Here is a 22,113-nt window from a genome sequence, read left to right as displayed (position 1 = left end):
TTTTCTCCTATGTTATCCTTTAGGAGATTTATAATTTTGCATTTTATATTTAGGTCTGTGATTCATTTTGAGTTATTTTTTGGTAAAGAATATAAAGTCTGTGTTTAGATTCATTTTTTCATGTGGATGTCCTTACGTTATAGCACCATTTGTTTGAAAGATTAATTTGCTCCACTGTGTTGCTTCTGTCCCTCTGTCAAAGATCAGTTGGCTATATTTATGTGGGTGTATTTCTGAGCTCTCTATTCTGTTCCATTGACCTTTTTTATTTACCAATACCACACTGTCTTAATTACTATTCTTTATGTAAGTCTTGAAGTAGGACAGTGTCAGTCCTCTGACTTTGTTATTCTTCTTCAAAGTTATGTTGACAATTCTGAGTCTTTTGCCTCTCCATCCAAATTTTAAAATCATTATACAAAAGAACGTAAAAACTTGCTGGGGTTTTGTTTGGTATTTTGTTGAATTTATAGATCAAGTTGGGAAAAACTGACATCTTGGCAATATTAAGTCTTCTTCCCTATCTTTTCATATTTGCATAAAACTTCACTAAAATATTTATTTAGTGAGAGAATACGAGGTCTGTCCAGAAGGTACCCAGCCATGAAATATGAAAAATAAAGACGTTTATTAAAGAAGACACAAGATACAAGAAAAATTCTACATAGAACAATGATGCCTCAGTCCCCTTCAAAGCAGGCACCTTGGGACCTCATACAGTTCTCCTAATCACCATCAGATGCCCTGTCTTATTTTTCCTGAATCTCATCAATGTTCTGAAATCTCTTCTCTTTCAAAGGTGATTTTAGTTTTGGGAAAAGCTGGAAGCCCCAGGGCACTGATCCTGGGCTGTAGGGGTCTGAGTCACCTGGGTGATTTGATGTCTTACCAAAGACACTCTTTACAAGATGCGATGTATGAGCGGGTGTGTTGTCATGAGGAAGCTGCCAATCACCAGCACCCCATAGCTGCAGCCGTCTGAATCATCCAAATGGTATCCACAGAGGAATATTCAAGTGAAATGCAAAATATGATACTGATCTGTTGCTTTACGCACTCATTTTGAATGCAACAGCCACACAGTACACATGTTTGCTCAATGGCATCTACCATCCCCACTGTTGTCATTGTTCACGCATGTGCATTCCAGTCCACTCTCCTTGGCTGCCAAGTTACATGGATGACATGCAAAATGTTCTCATTATATTAACAATGGCTAGACTTTTTCTGGACTGACCTTGTATGTACAAAGTAGTATTTTAGGCATCTCTAAATTTGACTTTGAGTGGTGACTCATTGTCCTGATTATTGTTAATGTAACTCTATGAATGACTCAGGTTTTCTCCAGGAGTTGAGCATACGGAGAATTCCCAGAGTCTTACTTTTAGTAGCTGTGCACACTAGTTCTAGAAGCACATTTTCAGGCTACAGATAGTGCTTCTGCATCTAAACTGACTTGGGTTTTGCAGAATCTTCCTCAGTTTCTTTTAGCTACTAGTAAGTTTACACAACAGTTTCAGCACATTATTTTGTGTTCATTTATTTAGACAAAGAAATAATTTGTTTAGAAAATTCCTCAGTGGATAGATTATAAGAATAGAAAGGAATATGAAAGATAATCTTCCTAGATTTACTTATTTTGGTTTGTGATATACAGTCTTAGTGTCTGGAACTATACTTTAGTATCCTAATGTGCAAATAGTTTCTTTCCCTTGATAAATAAAACTTACTCTTAAAAATTACATATTTTCATAATACTTTTGCTCTCCAAAAAGTTGATCCATTCAATAAACATTAACTGACCACCAGCAGGATTATAGGCGTTCTGCTAGGTTATTGTTTACAATAATTGGCCAGCCCTCCCTGAAGCTGGCATTCTCCAGCTTCAGGATATCAGGAAAATAAAGAATGAGCACCAAAAAATAAAATGTATTTATATATAAGTTTATTAAGGCTTGTAAGAAAAAAAATAAGAGAATAAAAGCGATAGAACAGATTCAAATAGGGTGATCAGGTCAAGCTTCTCTGCTTAGGTGATGTTTAGCCTGAAATCTAACGGAAAAGACCAAGCCGTACCACAAAAGCAGGGGTAAGAGTCCCAAGTACAGGGAATGGCAGGAAAGAGCTTGCCATGATCATGAAGTTGAAAGGAGGCAAAGCTACTACGAGTGGTGTGGGGTGAGTTGCAGAGATGAAAAGGGCAAAAAGGCTGGGCTCCATTACTACTCAGACTCCTACTATTCTGTTCTCTTCCTAACTCTCTCCCTCACTCCTTCCTTGCAGGCTTTTGTCAGAAGTCAGAAGTTTGTACTTTATCCTGTGTTCAGTGAGAAAACACTGACATGCTTTTAGGAGATGATGAGTGATACAAGCTGATTTAAGATGGTTTTCGCAGTGTGGAGAAAATACATTACGTAGAACAAAGGGGGAGTCCATAGAGCTGGTGAGAAGTGAGCAAGTCGGAGACCCAGTCACGACAAGCAGTTCCTCTTTCAGAAAGCATCACTATGTAGGGTAATTTAAGGTTTTTGTTGCTCTGAGATGCAAAGCAAATTGCAAGGCCTTTTGCAGGATAAATTATTAAAGGATGTATATGGAGACATTAATTACATTTCAGAGGGAAAAACAAACATTTTAGAAAGTTTCTTATAAAAGTGAAAAACATGACTGTGAATGGGAAAAATAATGTTGGAAAACAAAAGATTCATAAGCTTGCCTCCATCGTTATGTGCAACTCCTTCCCAAGGCTTGGAAGCCCCTGCAGAGCATCCATGGCTGACGGTCTCTGAGCCACAGTTGAAATGCTCTCAGTAACGGGGAGTAATGCACCATTTGCAAGCAGCTTGCCGATAGCTTTAATCAATAGATCACAGATCTTTAATCCATTCTGTGGTGATGGAACTAGGTTTCAGTGAAATCAAGCTCACAGGATCAACCCATAGATTGCTTAAAGCCCCTTCCTTTCTCTTTCTTATCAGTGAAAGATGATACATCTTTTAGGAAAGCGGAAACATCTCTGGATATTTTAATCAAATATTGAATTCATATCTTAAAAATATTTTATAAGAGCTAAGAGAGTGCATGACTGCTAGTATTAAGAAAATCTAAACAGCTGTAGTTGAAAGGAACGGCGCCTGTGGCCCATCTGCCAGTAGCATCCACGTGGGGGATCCACAGGAGTAGCCCCAATGGCAGAGGCACCACCTTGCCTTTGACACTTGTTGATGCCCACAGCCCTGCCTGCCACTGCCAGAGGAGCAGTGGCTTCCGCTTTACTATGACCTTCCAGTTCTCCCCCTCGTGCTTCTCAGTGGCCAGAGGGTCTGGGAAATACAGTATTCACATTTTTACCCCAGAGAAACACAGGAGAGCACATGCAGTAAGAGGAATGATGCTGAAATTCCAAAAGAAAATGCAGTGCATCTCCAAAAATAAGAGTTTTACATGACAACCATTGAAACTACCAAAAAGACCCCAGCCAAACATGGATTCTTTAGGAGATATTAAATGAAATTAAAGAAACAAAATCAATTGGCCCGTAATTTCTGAATTGACTTCATGACATAGATAGTCATATTATTAGAAACATAATTTAATTATAGGGCAGAAAACCTGTATATATTGAAGCTATGTCATGAAAATATTTAAAAGGGAAATTTACCTAAGTAAGATATAAAAAATACTTGACCACCGTCACTCACATATAACAACATGGCTACTATTTTTAGTTACTCCTCATATTTACTTTCTCAGTGTTATGATAACATCAAAATAGATGCTATTATATATATGAGGGCAGACCCCAAAACACCAGGAATATCTTCTGGAGGGCAGGCTACTTATAGTACAGGCTTCTACCACTAGGGGAGTGTTCTAGGAGCCCTCCGTACCAGTACACTAGCTGGTGTTGTTGTGAGAGGCTGCATTCAGCTTCAGTGAGTTTTTTAAGAGTCTTTCAATGCATTTGCCCATTTCATCACGGGTGATTTATGAGCACACCTGCCAAGTCCACAATGAGTATTTAGCAGTTTTTGATGAAAAATGGTGTGACCCCCATGCCCCACCTTCCCTGTGCATCCGAACTTGCCCCAAGTGACATTATTTTTGTTTCCCGGGATGAAAAAATGTCCTCTGAAGGAAATATTTTACCCATGTGGAAGAGGTGAAACAAAAAATGGCAGAAGCACTGAAAAGCATCAAAAATGATGAGTTCAAAAACTGTATTGAGCAACAGAAAAACCATCTCAATAGATGTATGGCATGAAATGAAGAGGACTTTGAAGGTAACTGAAGTTTAAACATGTAAGAATAAATACACACTTTTTATAACTAAATTCTGGGGTGTTTTAGGTCCCTTCCTCATAGACCTTTTTTTCTAAAACTCTAATTTTTTTAAGTAAAGATTCCTAGAAGTGGAATTACTGGATTAAAGAGAAAGACCTTTCAAAGACTTAGCAAATATTCAACAATTGCCAAATTACTATCCAAACAGCAATGCCCACATTTTATTGTTAAACAGATTTTTAAATAACACTTTGCTATTCATAAAATCTTTTTTAATTAATTACAGATACTGCCTGATAATTTTTATGTTTAATTAATATTCAGATGAAAGTATAAATATGCTTAAAGCTACTTTGAGTTCCATTTCTTGAACTGTTGTTTATATTTTTTCTGTTTAATATTAATAACTTCCTTTAAAATTTTATGATCAATTTATAAAATAATATTTTAAAATTTTCATGCCACTTTTAAAGCAAATATTTTTTCAATTTTGTATTTTAATGTTATTGATGCTAGGTCAATATGGTTTATGCTTATGCACCACAGTGAAATCTTAAAATAAATATTTTCAAATAGTACACATAAGCAAGAAGTCATAGCGTAATAGATGCAATATAAGTCCATTTATATGAAGTTCAAATCAGAAAATAATGAAGCAATGTTGAAAGAGGTACATATATATAGCATAAGTAGAACTTCTCCTCAAAAAAATTATTAACATGAAATTCAGGACAGCGTTTCCTTGGGGCAGGGAGGGGGAAGAAGTCAATGAGGAAGCTCGTAAGGTGGTAACAGCTAGTAAGTGCATAGGTGAGTTGTTGTTTAATTATGTTTTTAAATATGCTATTTGCATCCTTTATTTCTAAAGTATAAAAATTTAAAAAGGGTTGGAAAAGTTAAGGACTAAAGAAAAGTATTGAATTTGGCATTGTAGAGGTCTATATTAGTTTGCTAGGGCTGCCATAACAAAGTACCACAGACTGGATGGTTTCAACAACTGAAATTTATTTTCTCATAATTCTGGATGCTGGAAGTCTGAGATCAAGTTGTCGCGTGTTTGGCTTTTTCTGAGGCCTCTCTGTCTTTGGCTTGTAGCTGCCACCTTCTCTAGGTGTCTTCACGTGGTCTTTCCTCTGTATATGTCTATGTCCTAATACCCTCTTCCTATTAGAACACCAGTCATGTTGGATTAGAGCCCACCCCAATGGCCTCATTTTAACTAAAGAATCTATCTCTAAAGACACTCATTCTAACATATTGGTGGTGAGAGCTTCAACACATGAATTTTGAGGGGACAAAATTGAGCCCATGACAAAGTCCTTGGTAATTTAAAAACAAAAACTTCCCTAAAACCGTAAAACAGTGTGAGTAAAAAAGTCTTATATCTTTCTGCAAACCTCATAGAGCTTAAATTCTAAAACGAAGAGGCAAAATTTGTTAATCAATATGTAACATTGTATCCGATAGTGACAATATCTGAGGATAACTGCAGTAAGTGAAACAGTAAAGCCCAGGAAGGTGGGCGGGGAGTGATGAACAAGGCTGGCTCTGTTGTCACTAAGAGCGGCAGGAAAAGCCTGATCTAACGGGGTAACAGTGGGAAAGAGAATTCATTGAAATGAGGGAACGGTCCATGTTGTTTATCTGAAAGGAAAAGTATTCCTACTAGAACAAATGCCCTGCACTTGGAATATGTTTAGAGGTTCAAGAAACAGCAGGAGACCAAGGTCACTGGAGCTGAGTGAGCCATGGGGAGAGTGGACACAGGAGGCTGGAGAAGTAGATGAGACTTGAGTAACAACAAGGTTTTCAGGTCCTGGTTAAGGACTTTAGCGTTTTCTCTAATTGTGATGAGAAGCCATTCGTCGAAGCATTTTAAGGTAGCCAGTGACATGATCAAGTTTATATTTAACAAGTCTTATCCTAGTTATTCTTTAAAAGGAAGTAGCAATCTCATAAACTGTGGGAAAAACTATGAATCTCTGGAAACAGGGAAGGTAGGTTAATCTCAAGCAAGATATGAAATCAGCTTTGACAAGTGTGGTCACAGTAAAATAAAACAGTAAGAAGTAGTTATAGTTAGGATTTATTTGGAAGATAACCCAACAATATTTTCTGATGATTTGATAAGGGGTAGGGAGAAGTATTTGACTTTAAGAATTTTGATTAACTGACAGAATCATCTATAAAAATTTTTAATTCTCTTAGATAACAGAATTATCTACTTTAAGAGAATCATCTACTGAAAATAGATGATTTGAAGAGAAAAGTTAGGAGTTTAAATTTTAACATACTGGTTTATGCTATAGCTATCCAAATAACAGCCAGTGAAAATAGATTTTTAAAAAAATCATCTAGCAAAACTGAGAAACCAGCTGAGATCAGATGCAATTGTCAGAGAACCATTTGGCATAATTATATAACTATCTGCAACATATACCGCCCTGAGTACAGAAATGGAGAGAGCAGGTGGTTGTTGGTATTGCCCAAAGATGGCTAATATAGTAGGAGATCAAAGGAAACAAGGGTCCATTACTTCAAGTTAAAGACTAATTTAAGTATATGAACAGAGAGTTTGTATGTATTAGAGTATTTTCAGCTATCAGTAACAAACCCTCAGTTGAAAATTGCTTAAGAGATAGGTGGCATTTAGGCCTTAATGAAATCAATGTCTCAAAAATATATTCAAGAACCGGTTTTTCCGCGTCTTCACTTGGAAGGGCTCATACTCAGCTTCATTGTTACGCTCGTCATTTCTGCGGTTGCAAGACGGCCTGCAGCAGTGCTGGGAATTATTGCATGCAGACCCGATACTGTCCAAGGAAGAAGGGGCCTGTGTTTTTGAAGTTCTATTTCAAAATGAAAGGTCTTTCCCAGAAGCCTCTGAGAAAAACTTTCCCAAATCCCCAGAACTGGGTCACAAGTCTATCCTTGAGCTAATAAAATGGCATTTCCACAGTTACTCACAGTGATCATGATTTACTGCTGGTCTGGGGAAGGGAAAGCCTTAGCGGAGAAGTGAACATCTGAACAAAAAATGAAGAGTGTATTGGCAAGGAAACAAATAAAAAGATTTCTTCTTAATATTCAAAGTTAAATAATGAGGTAAACAAACGGATATAGGGAAGGGAATAAGAAGAAACTAGGTCAAAGAACAGCTTCATTAAAATGCATAAGGAGAGGGATGAAAATTTATAGGAAAGATACAAAGTCAGCTTCAAAGCATAAAATTTAGGCAGGATTATTTTTTTATTGAAGTAATGAGAGATAGCTATCAATGTGGATCCTGATATTAAAACAAGGATTTATGACACTGAACAAGTTAACAAGGGTTATGTCAATAAATTAATTCGAGAGAATTCTGATTCAAAGTCAGTAAACACACATTCACTCTTAAAAAATGTATTTGGCCCCACTACTGTTAAAGAATATTTAAGTAGGAAATAGAAATGTTTAAGGAGCAGTTTAAGTCCTTACTGCCGTGAGAAAATTGTAACTGTTGGGCTTTGTTTTATATTTTGGATTAGACACTCCATCATATTCAAACGTATGAGATATTCCTGTCCTCTCCACAGCTACATTTGCTGGTCTTTTTTAAATTTAGAAAGTTGTACCAACAGAGTGGAAAATAAAAAGAATATTGCTGATGGAACTAAAATTAGAAGCTAGCATGAAAAGGGATTCCCAGATATAGTAAGTGCTTTGGAAAAGAGGGTTGTAAATACAAGAATTTATCATTTTTGAAGAATATAATTACACTGAAGAAGTTTAAGAAAATGAACCAATGGTCCTAAGAAAATACCTTAATTCAAAGATGAGCTTTATTTTTCTGAATTTTGGGTAGCAGCAAAATTCCAGTTTTAATAGCTTGTAATCAGTTTATTTTATCTTGTTTGCATAATACCAGACTTTGTAGAACATCATTATACAATTTGAACAAATTTTGTGAAGGCTTATAATATTTTGCATTAATGACTTTATCATGAGAAAACAAATAATTTTGTGCAATGGTATAATTTTATGTATAATATTAACTATTAGTAAGTTCAACTTTGCATTTTAATGAATATTTGTATATTAGTGGCATAAAATTACATAAAGATACCTATTCTGTATACTCAAAGGGATTTTAAATATTCTATGATCTTAAGAAAGGAATATTAAGATAGATATATCTCCCCTCAAATCACAAGATATTACTTTATATTCTCTCCTGAAATAAGAGCAACAAATAAATGAATTAAATAATTATATTATTTTGAATTATTATATGCATCAATGATCAAAATATAATTTCAAAATTAATTTTACTTTAAAACATTATAGGCTATATTAAAATGTATAACCCTCTCAGACAATTGTTTGTGCTTAGAGAGTTGGGTTTTAAATTTTCTCTCCTGAGGTTGGACACTTACCCACTGTAACATAAATTTGAAACCATTTAGAAAAGAAAACGATTTTGTTATTGTTAAAAATAAAACCCTGGAAGTTTCTCACAAATAAGTCTGGAAACCTTTAATGCTATAATAAGAGAGAATATAAAACACTTAAACTGGAAAGTGATATATCAACATATTAAAATGGTCCATTCGATACTACATTAGGGACCAACATTAGTGATTTATGAAGGAATGTTTAGGTCTCAAAATACTTCCCATAGTTGGGTAAGGCTAGAAGCCAGGCCCTTTGGTATATTATTCACAGTATGAAAGCAATGCAGTGGACCAAAGGACATTCCAGAGGCACTTTTTACAGACACCTTCTGCAAAATGAGCCAGACCAAGAGAAAATAAATCATTTAGAATTTATTCCAAGACTACGAGTTTCTTTAGCCAGTAGTCATTCTTCTATAACCTACCACTCCAAATCCTGTATAATTGACTTTCTTCTCTAAAGCAAATCACCAGCTTTGGTCACATGGCCATAAAGCAGGAAGAAAAAAGGGTGTCATAAATTACAGAGGTCTAGCTCAACAGTACCCTTAGCCCATAGGAGATGCCTCAAAGTACAGAGGTACGAGGAAGTTGTGAATTCTTTGGATATCAGCATCTGCGTAGATGATCCTACCAATGCCCTGGCCTCTTAATTCCTCTTTCCTAATGACCTTGTCCTCTGCCCTGCCTCAGCTACCCACCCTTGACCACAATCTAGACAAGGTCACAGACTTTAGCGTAAACTAGAATTTGAGAGATCCCTGAAGCTTGAAGGAGACAAAAAAGACATTGTAATTTTCTCTAATTTCTAACTGAAATGGATTATATTCTTCAACTGTAAATTTAAGCAAAAAATCACCATGACCAATTATAATCACAGACATTCTTATATAATGTCAGCAGTTTCAATATCACTTTTTCAAAAATATGATATTTATTAGACACAAACTTAGTTTTTATTATTTAATGTGCTAAAAAGCACACAATTTTAATGGATTAATAAACATGTATTTTTGCTTTGTTGACATTTTTGCAAATGCATTTCAATATCATTTATTTCCTTTTAATTCCATATATTGTATTTTATGTTTGTGAAAGCATTATTTTCAGTATTCTCAGAGATTCACAGACTGCCAGGGCACTATGATACACAAAGAGAGTAAGAATCCTTGCAAATCTTTGTATTACTAATAAATAAAAAAAAATTCATTTTACACATTCTATTTTCAGTCTACTCTTATCTTTCCAGTTTATTCCTTCAAACCTCCTAACTCTAACAGTTTTTCCATTCTCTCCCACCCAGACCTGCCATTTATCTTACCCCACTTATTGTCCAGTACCCTGCAAAATTCGATTCCTCTAATTAAGATGCCTATAACATTCCTATATATCTTTATTATTTATGTGAGTTGATTATTTTGTTTAAGTATATTCTATTCTTTACATGTACAATCAGAATAATAGTTTTTACCTTTTATGTAAGTAATATATGATGAATAAATTATGACCTATTATTGTGAGTAGTAAATGTTCTTACTATTATTGTGAGTAATACATAAATTAATTGAAACCTGTTTTCATGTACCTTAAATGTTGCTCCCCAATTCCAAACGAAAGCATGATTGTGAGAGTTAATACTCTATATTAGTGTTTCTTAATGTTTTTCATTATTGTCTTCCTAAAAAGCCTTTTTACATATTTTCCCCTAGCACCTGCTGCCACCCGTGAAATTTTAATAACACATATATACTCCATATGTGTTTATGTTCTATAACCCTTTGGAGAGCAAAAGCATTATATCACCCCATAAAGAACAATTTCACCTCATTGGGGGTCATTTTGCCCCTGTGGAGAATACTTGCTCTATTGCTGAAGCTATTTGGGGTCATTTATTGTTTCATATACATTTTTAAAATGTGTGTTCTATATCTGCGAAATATGCCATTAGCATTTTAATAGGGACTGCATTAAATCTATAAATTGCTTTGGGTAGTATGGACATTTTGATGATGTTAATTCTTCCAATCCATGAACATGGTATATGCTTCCATTTACTTGTGTCCTCCTTAATTTCTTTCTTCAGTGTTGTGCAGTTTTCTGAATACAAGTCTTTTATCTCCATGGTTAGGTCTATTCCTAGGTACTTTATTTTTCCATCCATTCCGAGGAGTTATGATCAATTTCATGAGTTGGTCAATCCAAAACTTCACTGAGCTGTGTTTTCAAAAGACATTGTTTCGCACCTCATAGAATTAATGTTTATTAAGTTGTAGTTTGGTATTATGTTATTGGCTTATATTAAGGAGCATTATTTTTTAAAAAGTACAAAAACAAAAACAAAAATTCTCATCAAATTATTCCATGATTATTTAGGATAAGTTTCACTGTACAATGTAACACTGTCCTTTTAAAGAACGTTGATTGAAAACCCTCTCAAGGAGAACTGACACCTGAGCCACACTAATAAATAAATATTTAAATAAAATAGTTTAATATTTTACCGTAAGTTAATATTCTTGAAATTCCTGCACACTATTTAATAGAGAGAATGAAATCTTGTTAGAGGAAGGACAAGAAGGAGGACTATTCTATCTAAATTCTAGAAACATTCATCTCCTCAACACCACCACCCCCCAACATACTCACACACTCAACAAAGTAAAATACTTATAGTTAAATAAATCCATTCTTTTCTGTAGGCAGCTTAGATATTACTTATTGGAGCATATTTAACAGGACCCTTTTTCTTCATACATACACACTCTAACTAGGTTATCAGTATCTTCCCTTAATATAACGCTCTCCTTTAAAAGAACTTGGGTTGGGGAGAAGAAAAACAACCCCTCTGATAAATATGCTTCTCTAATTTGTTGATTTTCCAGGACGGTGTTACCATACATTATGGATTGCTATTCTGGGTACCTGCCCAGCTGGACTGTCTCTTATCCTGCATCCATTCCCTGGTCTCAGGACCAGGCAAAAGTAGATGGACTTTTCTGAAGCACATTACTCATTTTATTTTTTAGATAGTGAACTTAGTGACTGATTTATTTGTATTTCCTGGTCAAAGCTCAGAGCCGTATTACAACATACCTCTAATAAAGTATATATAATAATATATATTACATTTTATTTATTTTTATTGTTATTCAAGTACAGTTGCCCCCATTTGCCCCCCATTACTCAACCCCATTCTACCCACCCCAACTTCCCCCTCCCGTTGTCTTTGTCCATAGGTCCTTAATACATGTTCCTTCACAAACCTTCCCTTCTTTCTGCCATTACCCCTCCTACCTCCCCTCTGGTTCCTGTCAGTTTGTTCTTCATTTCCATGTCTCTGATTCTATTTTGCTCACAAGTTTGTTTTATTGATTAGGTTCCACTTATAGGTGAGATCATACAGTATTTATCTTTCACCACCTGGCTTATTTCACTTAGCATAATGCTCTCCAGTTTCATCCATGATTTTGAAAAGGGTAAGAGTACATTATTTCTTTCTGCTGCATAATATTCCATTCTGTAAATGTACCACAGTTTTTTGACCGACTCACTAACAGGCACTTAAGCTGTTTCCAGCACTTGGATATTGTAAATTGCACTGCTATAATCATCAATATACATAGATTCTTTTGAATTGGTGTTTCAGGATTCTTAGGGTATATTCCCAGCAGTGGAATTGCTGGGTCTAAAGACAGTTCCCTTTTTTTTTTTTTTTGAGGAAATGCCATACTGTTTTCCACATTAGCTGTATCAGTCTACATTCCCACCAACAGTGTACTAGGGCTCCCTTTTCTCCACCACCTCTCCAGCACTTGCTTGTTGATTTGTTTATGATGGCCATTCTAACTGGTGTGAAGTGATATCTCATTGAGGTTTTAATTTACATCTATCTGATGGCTAGTTATGCTGACAGCAACAAGAAAAATAAAGTACCTAGGAATACACCTAACCAAGGAGTTAAAAGACCTGTATTCAGAAAACTGCACAACACTGAAGAACGAAATTAAGGGAGACACAAGTAAATGGAAGCATATACCATGTTCATGGATTGGAAGAATTAACATCATCAAAATATCCACACTACCCAAAGCAATTTATAGATTCAATGCTATCCTATTAAAATGCTAATGACATATTTCACAGATATAAAACAAACATTTCAAAAATGTATATGGAACCATAAATGACCTCAAATAGCCTAAGCAATTTTGAGAAAGAACAAAGTAGGAGGGATCATGGTACCTGATATCAAACTCTATTATAAGGCCACTGTAATCAAAACAGTATGGTACTGGCATAAGAACAGACACATAGATCAATGGAACAGAATAAAGAACCTAGAAGAAATAAACCCATGTCTCTATGGTCAATTAATATTTGACAAAGGGGTCTGGACCATAAAATGGAGTGAAAATAGCCTCCTCAACAAATGGTGTTGGGAGATCTGGACAGCTACATGCAAAAAAATGAAACTCGACCACCAATTTATACCATACACACAAATAAACTTGAGATGGATAAAAGAGTTAAATATAAGTCATGACACCATAAAAGTCCTAGAGGAGAACATAGGCAGGAAAATTGCAGATATTCCAAGCAGCAATATTTTTACTGATATGTCCCTGAGAGCAAGGGACATAAAGGAAAGAATAAACAGATGGGACTTCGTGAAATTAAAAAGGTTCAGCACAGCTAAAGAAAACATCAGCAAAACAAAAAGGGAACCAACTGTATGGGAAAATGTATTTGCCAATGATACCTCAGACAAGGGTTTGAGCTCCAAAATACATAAAGAAGTCACAAAAGTCCACACCAAGGAGACAAACAATCCAGTTAAAGAATGGGCAAAGGACTTGAATAGACACTTCTCCAAGGAGGACATACAGAGGGCCCAGAGACATATGAAGAAACATTATATATTTTAATTAAAAATAATGTTATTAGGTAAAGTGTCTTTTAAATGTGCCTGAGACCGCATAGACACTTGATAAATATTAGTAATATTAGTAGTAGTAGCATTAGTTGATGTTGCTGTTTGATAGTTATCCTTTATCTTTGTCTCAATTTTCCTAACCTTATTTTTCTTCTGCTTTATTTTCTTTTTTCCATTCTCATAATTTATGTATCTTTGTAAACTATCTCAAATCCTTTTTAGAATGAGGTAGCATATAACTCTTTACTTATATAAGTAAACATTTATAGTTTATTCTCCAAATAACCTGGCAAAGCATTTTGATTCAATTTTTTTAAAACTATTAAAAAAAGTTATTTAAAAAAAATACTAATGTATTAAAATGTCCGAAAGACTTAGATCATAAATATCTTAACATGTATTGACCCTCAAGAAGTATAAGACACATGTGTCAGATTTCCAATATATACTTTATGGTTAAAATATAAACAAAAAATATTTAACATATAAAGTCATAAAGAATGTATCTAAGATGTGAGAGACAATAAAATCTAAAGAGAAAATGTTAAATATTAATAAAATTGACACAATTACAAAGTAATTATATATTTCATATAATAATTTTCATGGCAAATAGAGAGCTAGTATATGAGATTCTAAAATTACAAAGAGATTATAATCCAAGGAGAAACCTAAAATATAAAGCAAATTATTTTAAAAGGAAAGATTGAAAATAGAAAATAATGGATGTTCTTTATTATTATGTGATTATCTGAAATTATGTTATATTTTTAAATCTCTACTATTCTTCATGGAAGAAGATTTACTTTACTAAAATTTGAGATTAATAAAATGAATAATACATTATGTTTGAAATTATAGCAATAATTTTGGGAGATGAATAAAAATTGTCACAGATAATAGTAAATTCAGTGTTAAAAATATTCCACAGGGCATATTTGATTATAAGCATTTCTCTATAAAGTAAGTAAGAAGCGTTGGCAATGCCTACTATTCTAGAATATGTATTTTTCCTGTAATGTGAGATTTATGAGGCAAAGTTAGCTAACAAAAGATGGAAAATCACAGTAAGAATATGACCAGAGTTTACAGTAGGAAAACTCATCTGAGTCAAAGATAAAATATTGAGAGCACAATTATATAGTCAAATTAAACTATTATCTAAGCATGTTTCTTCAAAGGAATAGTCTAATTTTCCTAGTGCAAGATTATATTCTAAACACATTCTCAACTTAAAACAGGCCACAATCACTACAAAAAGCAAAAATGATGGTTAACCAAACACCTTCATTAGCAAAATTCTCACAAGAGAAAAACTATAGTAAAGATTTAGTGTGCAGTTAATTTGTCATGGTAAAGTCTATTTTCTTTTTGATCTGCATTGTAAAATCCACCTGTGGCTAACAAACAAAGTCGTTCTCAGAATATAGAATACCAATTAAAGACCTTGTTTGCTCACATTTATGAATTGAGCACTTTATGTGTGTAGTTTAGATGGGATTATTGTTTAATTTGAGCTTACAAACACATGGGGGATTTTGCAGGGAAGCTAATTTTTTATATTACTTTTTCTCAGAAATGATATTTCTGGGACACGCAGAGAGAAAAGGGAGATCATGGGTAGAGTTACGGCAGAAGGGAAAAATCCAAATCAGTGAATGAAATGAGAAAAAGATTTTGACCATTAGTTCGACTCATTCAATAAAAATGTACCGAGCACAAAATGTGTTAAGTAAGCCTCAGTCCCTAGAAGTTTGAAGCTAAATAAAAACATGGTCTCTTGTCAAGAAGCCCTAAACCCATTGGAGATTAAGACAGGTGAAAAAATATTTGCAGCACACATGTTAAGTGTTGTAGAAACAATCATTGAGGAGGAAGTAATTGTTTCAAAGGATGACACTTTTGATGAATTTTGTAAGAGCAGTGGGAATTTTTCAGGCATAAAAGGGGATGGAAGGGCATTCCAGCCTGAGGATATAATGTGAACTTTGAGAATACACGCAACTGGCATCTCATTCAGTGAAACTGAATACAGAATTCCAACAGGAGAGTAGGGAAGATACAGTTGGAATATAGGTTACAGCCAGACTGTGAAAAGGGAGCACACTGAATCTGCAGTTTTCATTTTCTTTTCACATTGTACTTTTCATTGCGTTTGAGTAAGAGGTTATGAGGCCCGGAATTTCTAAAGCAGAAGCAGTAGTGAGCGGGGAGCAGAGTGATTCTAGATTCATATTGGAGATCGAATCAATTGTACTTGGTGACCAAGGTGGCATATTGCATGTGCGGGAAAGTACATTTTAAAAATGACTTTGCATTTTCTGTTGTGCATAATTAAGTGCAAAGTGACATCATTAGCTGAGTTAAGTAATGCAAAAGGATGGGCAAATATCATTAAAAGAATGATAGAAACCCAGAGGGTGGAGAGAGAGGGAAGTGGTCCTGTGACAAACTCTGAAGAATTCCAACCTAGAAAAACCAGGTAGACAACAGGTAGGCCAGGCCAGGTAACACACAGTATGCCAGAAATGAAACATTGCTCTAAACTTCTTTCTAAATTTTATAATATTTCTCTCAATGTCTATGTTATTTCAAATATATTAGCATATCATCATCAATTAACATCTAAAACCCCTCTGTACAAAATATGTAGTCAGGAGACACAAAGGCACAAGACACCAGTTCTGAGGAGAGAAGAGTGAATGACTTCCAGAGTTTTATAACAGAATGACTAGAGGACTGGCGATACTGGTAGAAATACAGATGTGAAAGAAGCATTTTGGTTTTCATTCACTTTTTGGAAATTAGACTTGTTCACTATATACAAAATGGTTTCTTAAAGAATTTCGTAGGATTCCTGGTAGTTAGCAAGGAGTAACTACTCTCCTGATTTTTTTAAATGCACTCTTTGCAGAAGTGATGAAAACTAATCTTATTCCACTTCTTTGAACCCAAGAAGAATTTGAAAAGAACTTAAAATTTCAGGATTTAGCACCATGAAAATAAGACTAGGAATGAGCTTTCTGGTAATAAAAATTCTGAAAAATATATAAAAGAGAACCAAGGAAAATTCTATGCAAATACCTTTCAAAGTGATTGGAATTATTTTATATCTTCTGAATGAGAAGCTGAACAAGCACAAACTCTTTAGAAAGATCAGTGTTGTGTTCCAGTCAGTAACTCCTTACACACTTCAGACTGCTGTTCAAAGAGCTGAGGAATAGTTTTCTCTGCTGGAAGTAAAAGAGATTCAATGGGTTATGATCTTCTTAATAGTTGTAGAGATTCCATGAATTCAATTTCTTTTAAGAACTTGGTGTGCATGTGGAAACACAGAGAGGCACCAATTAATCCTTGTTGACAGATGGATGACACTGAACCCCGCAGTAAGCCCCCGAGGTCTGAACAAATGAGTTCAGGAACATACTAAGAAGAAAAATCTTAAATACCAAAACACTGCCTCAAACAGGTGAGTCACTCATTTGTTATAGCCCTCAGGCAAAGATGAATCAAGAGAGATCAAATAAGACTTTTCTCCCAGTTTTACCCTGGGATAGCTTCCAAGTTAGTTGTGTCTCTGAATCACCACATGAAACCTGTGAGGGGCTAGGATCGATCCTTAGCTCTTGTAGTTAAGGAGATCTTTAGATACTGGTGGTAACTTCCAACTCTCAACTCAAATTAAGGAAGATTGCATTACTGCATTCTCTAACCATATTATGAGATTTTTTAAGAAACACCAGAAGAGAGAAAATAGCACTGGGTTTATAATCAGGTTTCAATTGAATACCCAATTTTGCTGTCTACTAGGTGGGGAAATTAGAGTTGTAAGACCCTTATCTGTAAATGAGGACAACAATACATGCTTCAACTTTATATTATAAGAATTGAGCAAAATAGTATGTTGCAAACTTTCCTGGAGAGAGTAGGCACTTAATAAATGATAAAAATTTAAAAATTCATTAAACAGATATTTGTATGGGCCAGACTGTTTAGAAAACTTGCAAGTGGACAATTAAGTACTTTAAAAAAATCTCCTTTTTATTCTCATAGCATCACTGTCTATATATTTAAACTTTGGAATTGTCCTCATTGTTAGGTAAGGATTTTATTTAAAAAAAAAAGAAGCAGAAATAAATTTTAAATTGTAGTTAATCTGCATGTATAATTTGATGAATCCAGAATCCAAAATGGAAATCACCCCAGTAAGGCCAGCCATTTGAATGGCGCCACTAACTAGTCCCACAAGGAGCCATATGAACTGGATACAACTGCAATTTGGAGCTTATTGCACTGACTGACAGAGGTTTTTCTGTGTCATCCCCATAGCTCTCATCTTCTTGAATGGCCTGCTGTTCAGGGGAAAATTAAAGTGCAATATACCTATCCTTTCCTAGAACTAGGGAATGATTTCTCTCACAAATATTGGTACTAAAAATAGGCATGCAAATGTATGCCTTCAAAAATTGTGTCATCTTTCCTAAAATTTTAGGAATGTCTATACAAAAAGACCCTCTATGAATGAATAGTTATGGCATTCAGCCACATGATAGGGTAGGCTTTTTAGATTTCATTGTTTCACCTAGAAATAAACATTGTGCCCATCATAACCTTGAGCATGGGTATTAAAATCAGAAAAGGATTATTTACTCAAATTTATGGAAAAGAACAGAAAAGAACCAGTGGGTTTTGTGGGGAGATATATCTGCTTGTTTCCCTTCATTTGAATTTCTTTTGATTAGATATAATAAGTTTAAGGAAAATTGACTGTCATGAGCAGTTAGTTTTACTCTTACCTTTTCTTGTCGGTATTCCAAAATACCAGCAGGTCTCCCTAAAGCATAAAGAGGCAAAATTATCAAAGAAGCAGGCGTGTCTGTGTGGGAGGTGGGGAAGATGAAGATCATAGTCTTTTTTCATTTCTAAGAAAACCCAGTAGACCATGTATCTGTAGCTCCTGAAAATGTCCAGAAAGTCTTAGTCACAGATGTACTCAACTGGTCCCTCAAGCCCAGCATTAGAGAGGACTACTTGCCTTAGCAATAGGACATATGCAAATTCTTAAACTTTCTCTCTGTCTCTGCTGGCCATCTTTGTGCCTCAAAAATTGGTTGGGGGAATGCAAAGTCAGGGCAATGAAAGAAATAATTTAATGCTATACTTGTTTTTATGTCTTGTTGTTGTTGTTGTTGTTGTTTTAGTATGGTGACATAGAATGGGCATTTGAAGTCCCTTTTCTCTGTCATTTTACTCAAGTTTGAGAGAAACTGATCTTCATTGTAGTTTGATATATTCCACAAAGCTGGGGCTCTCCATGTGAGAATGTTCTGTTAAACAGCTATATCCAAAGCCAAATGCAAAGATGGTCTAGTTGGCTCTGGTTGTTTGTGAATTAATTACAAGCAAAGAACTGGCATATTATTTGTTAAAATTTTGGTATAAAATGAGAAAAAAATAAACCCATGAAACCCATTAAATATATATTGCACATTTTACAGAATAGGAACCAAATACTGAGGTCTGGGTTTCTTCTGTTTTTCCCCCCTAGGCCCAGTATAATCTCACTAAATATTCATTGCAAAGGTACTTTTAAGGTGAATAAACTACATTTTGTATTTCAAAGTTACTATTATTAGATAGATTTTACTGTGCATTTTAGACACTTTAAATTCAATTCTCACAAATACCCTGCTATGTATAATGCTCTTCATTTTACAGATAAAGCAATGAAGGCTTTAAGAGGTTAAGTATCTTGTGAGAGGTCACACACTCAAGTGAGGGCAATAGAATTCAAATAAAATTCTTTCTAACCTCAAATCTCATGCTCTTGTGAAGCATCACTTTGCATTTCCAAAGAAGTAGGTGAGCCAATTTCAAAAGTCCTTATAATTATAGTCTTATCTTGCCCCCAAATAATGTTATTTGAGCATGTGTGAGCATGTGCTTCTTGGCCAATAGGCAGTTAGAAGTTAGTTTTACATTTTCCAGCAAATAATTGGTCTTTACTCTATTGGAAATGCTAGCTCCTTTTTCAAAGAGGAATGCATGCTGGCAATCTAGCATTTCTGAGAGGGAAAGGGCCAGAGTCAACAGTCAGGAATGAATACAACTGCTGGGATAAGCTGCCAGCAAACCATTAACCCCTGGCCAAAAAAAAAATCTATTTTATTTGGCATATGGGTTCATAATTGCCAAACAAGTAGGAGCAACAAGATTAGTTGGTTTCACCAGATTGGAAAAAACCATCAAAGCCACTATCACTTATATGATCAAGCTTTTAATATATATTTATGAAGTAATATCAACTTTGATTATCATAAATAAGGGGAAATATAACAAGTATGTTTGCAAATTTATGGCTCAATGCTTGATATTCTTAAATACATATAGTTTGCTTAGAAGCAAAGACTCATGACCATAGTAGGAACCTAAGGATTTAGAACATTGAACCCTATCATTTTACAGAAGGAAAATCCACATCCATGACAAGTAAAATAGCCAAAGATCACACCAGCTTCGGAGCCACAACTTGTGTCCAAATATTCTCTTTTGCCCAAAGTTATGTAACTAGCTATTGGAATTAGAAGTAGGCCTTAAGTTGTTGTTTTCTTCTTAATTCTTAATATAGCTTAGCATTTTACTATCTGAAAGAGTCATAAGGAGTAAAAAATATCAAAAGCAAAATAAATAAACTGGTACATACACAAAAAATATATGATATAATACATATCCAAAGGCAAAAACAAAAATATTTTTTAAAAAGTTGCTGTAAAACAGCTTTCAGTTTTTAATTTGTGTCTTCAATTCCCCCAATGCTATTTTCCCATAAGACTTAGGTACTTCAATCACAAATTCTTCTATCGCAATGATTTCAAGAAACCTCATGGTTTGGAAAGTCTCATTTGTACTGCAGGGTCTGTGCAACAGCAGACCATAGTCTTAAAATCTCTATTCCCTAATTTCTATTACAAACATTAATGGCAATAAATAATCCTCATGAAGATTTGGCTGAAAGTTAGGAAAGCTGCTTATTCCAATTGCTGTTACTTTAGCAAAATTGACTCCTAAGCATCTGATCATAGTCTTGGACCTCCTCCACAGGAAAAAAAAATGAACACATACTCATAAATACAATATTTTGTACATAATTTCGGGAGGGTTATTAAGCTGCTGAAATCTCTCTATGGGTTAGTTGATCCTATATATTAAGAACTTCTGTTTGGGGCTTGTTTGAGATTTTATTATAGAGAATTTCAAACACACCCAAGAGCAGACAAGAATAGACAGAGCAGTATAATAAACCTCCTTATAAACGTTACCTTATCCCAACAGCCATTTGTCCCATGCCAATTCTGTACTGCTTCTATCTTGATTTGTCTTTAAATCAACCTAGACCATCAGATTCATCTAAGATATATTACTGGCTCCTGAACTGGTTTCACCAAATTACCCTTAGGCATAATTATAATTTTGAAATGACTCAATGAATACTTGAAGTGACCGCTGGAAAAAATTTGCTTCTGCATCCTTTATAAATTCTTGTTGAGGAAGCTATCTACTGCCTACCACTCCACCCGACTCCTGGACCTCATTGCTGGGATATCAGCACTACCCTAAACAACTTGCTTGGGATTATTTTCTGAATACTATGAATCCTGCAATTGATGATTTTTCATTAAGGTTTTTTGTTAGTTTAAAAAAACAAACAAAAGCCTCTGTGGCTTAAAGGTCAAATCCATTTTATCCTCTGATTTCTCTTTTGTTTTCTTTTCCAGAAATTCTTAAAACCAGTTGGGGTAAATAACCATGACATCATTTTTTCAAAGGCAGGTAGTTAATGCTTATAATAATTGATATAAAGTTGAAAACTGTCTCAGAATTCTTCCCAAAAGACCTATTTGAGGCAAACTCAACTAACTTTCTGAAAAGACAGCTTTTTTAATTTTTAATAAGCATTAGACAACTCATTAAAATAATTTTGATATATAGCCTAAAGGAAATTTTAACAATAACCTTACTGAATTGCAGGAGTTTTATTATAAATTCTATACTAGTTTCCAAGAAGGTAAAGCTTTTCTACTTTATAAGTTTGTACATTTTATACCCGGACTCTATTCTATAATTTCAGTGGATAACGTACACAGATTAGAAAATGAAGTGGGAATGTAGGGGGGGAATCATGCCACAGAAAATATGCAAGAAGAGACACTACAAGATGAAAATTCCCAAAATTAATTAACCAATAAAAGTTCTAAGATTGTTTTGTCTTATACATTTTGTAAAACCCCAGTAGCAAGGCAAATTTTTTAATATTTCTTTTTGCCTCAGTGGCTTCCCATTTGTAAGTGTTAAGTCCTGCATGAAAATTGGGAGTGCATGGATTTTTTAAAATATCTTTGTCTGAAAATTCATTCATGCATTATATTTTGGTATCTCAAAGGAAAAAAGAGTACTCCCTCCTTT

At 34.6% G+C, this 22,113-nt stretch overlaps 1 protein-coding gene across 4 annotated transcripts in view; it reads left to right on the top strand.

Moving 5' to 3' along the window:
* The window catches only part of CNTN1 (contactin 1), a 309,314-nt gene that overhangs the window by 280,414 nt on the left and 6,787 nt on the right, over positions 1-22,113 (top strand). The window lies entirely within an intron of this gene.

This window comes from Pteronotus mesoamericanus, unplaced genomic scaffold (genome assembly GCF_021234165.1).
Source record: "Pteronotus mesoamericanus isolate MK-2021 breed Mesoamerican mustached bat unplaced genomic scaffold, CSHL_Meso_final scaffold_21, whole genome shotgun sequence".
Classification (NCBI taxonomy): Eukaryota; Metazoa; Chordata; class Mammalia; order Chiroptera; family Mormoopidae; genus Pteronotus; species Pteronotus mesoamericanus.
The sequence above is the reverse complement of the archived record's forward strand: the minus strand, read 5'-3'. Positions and strand labels throughout refer to the sequence as shown.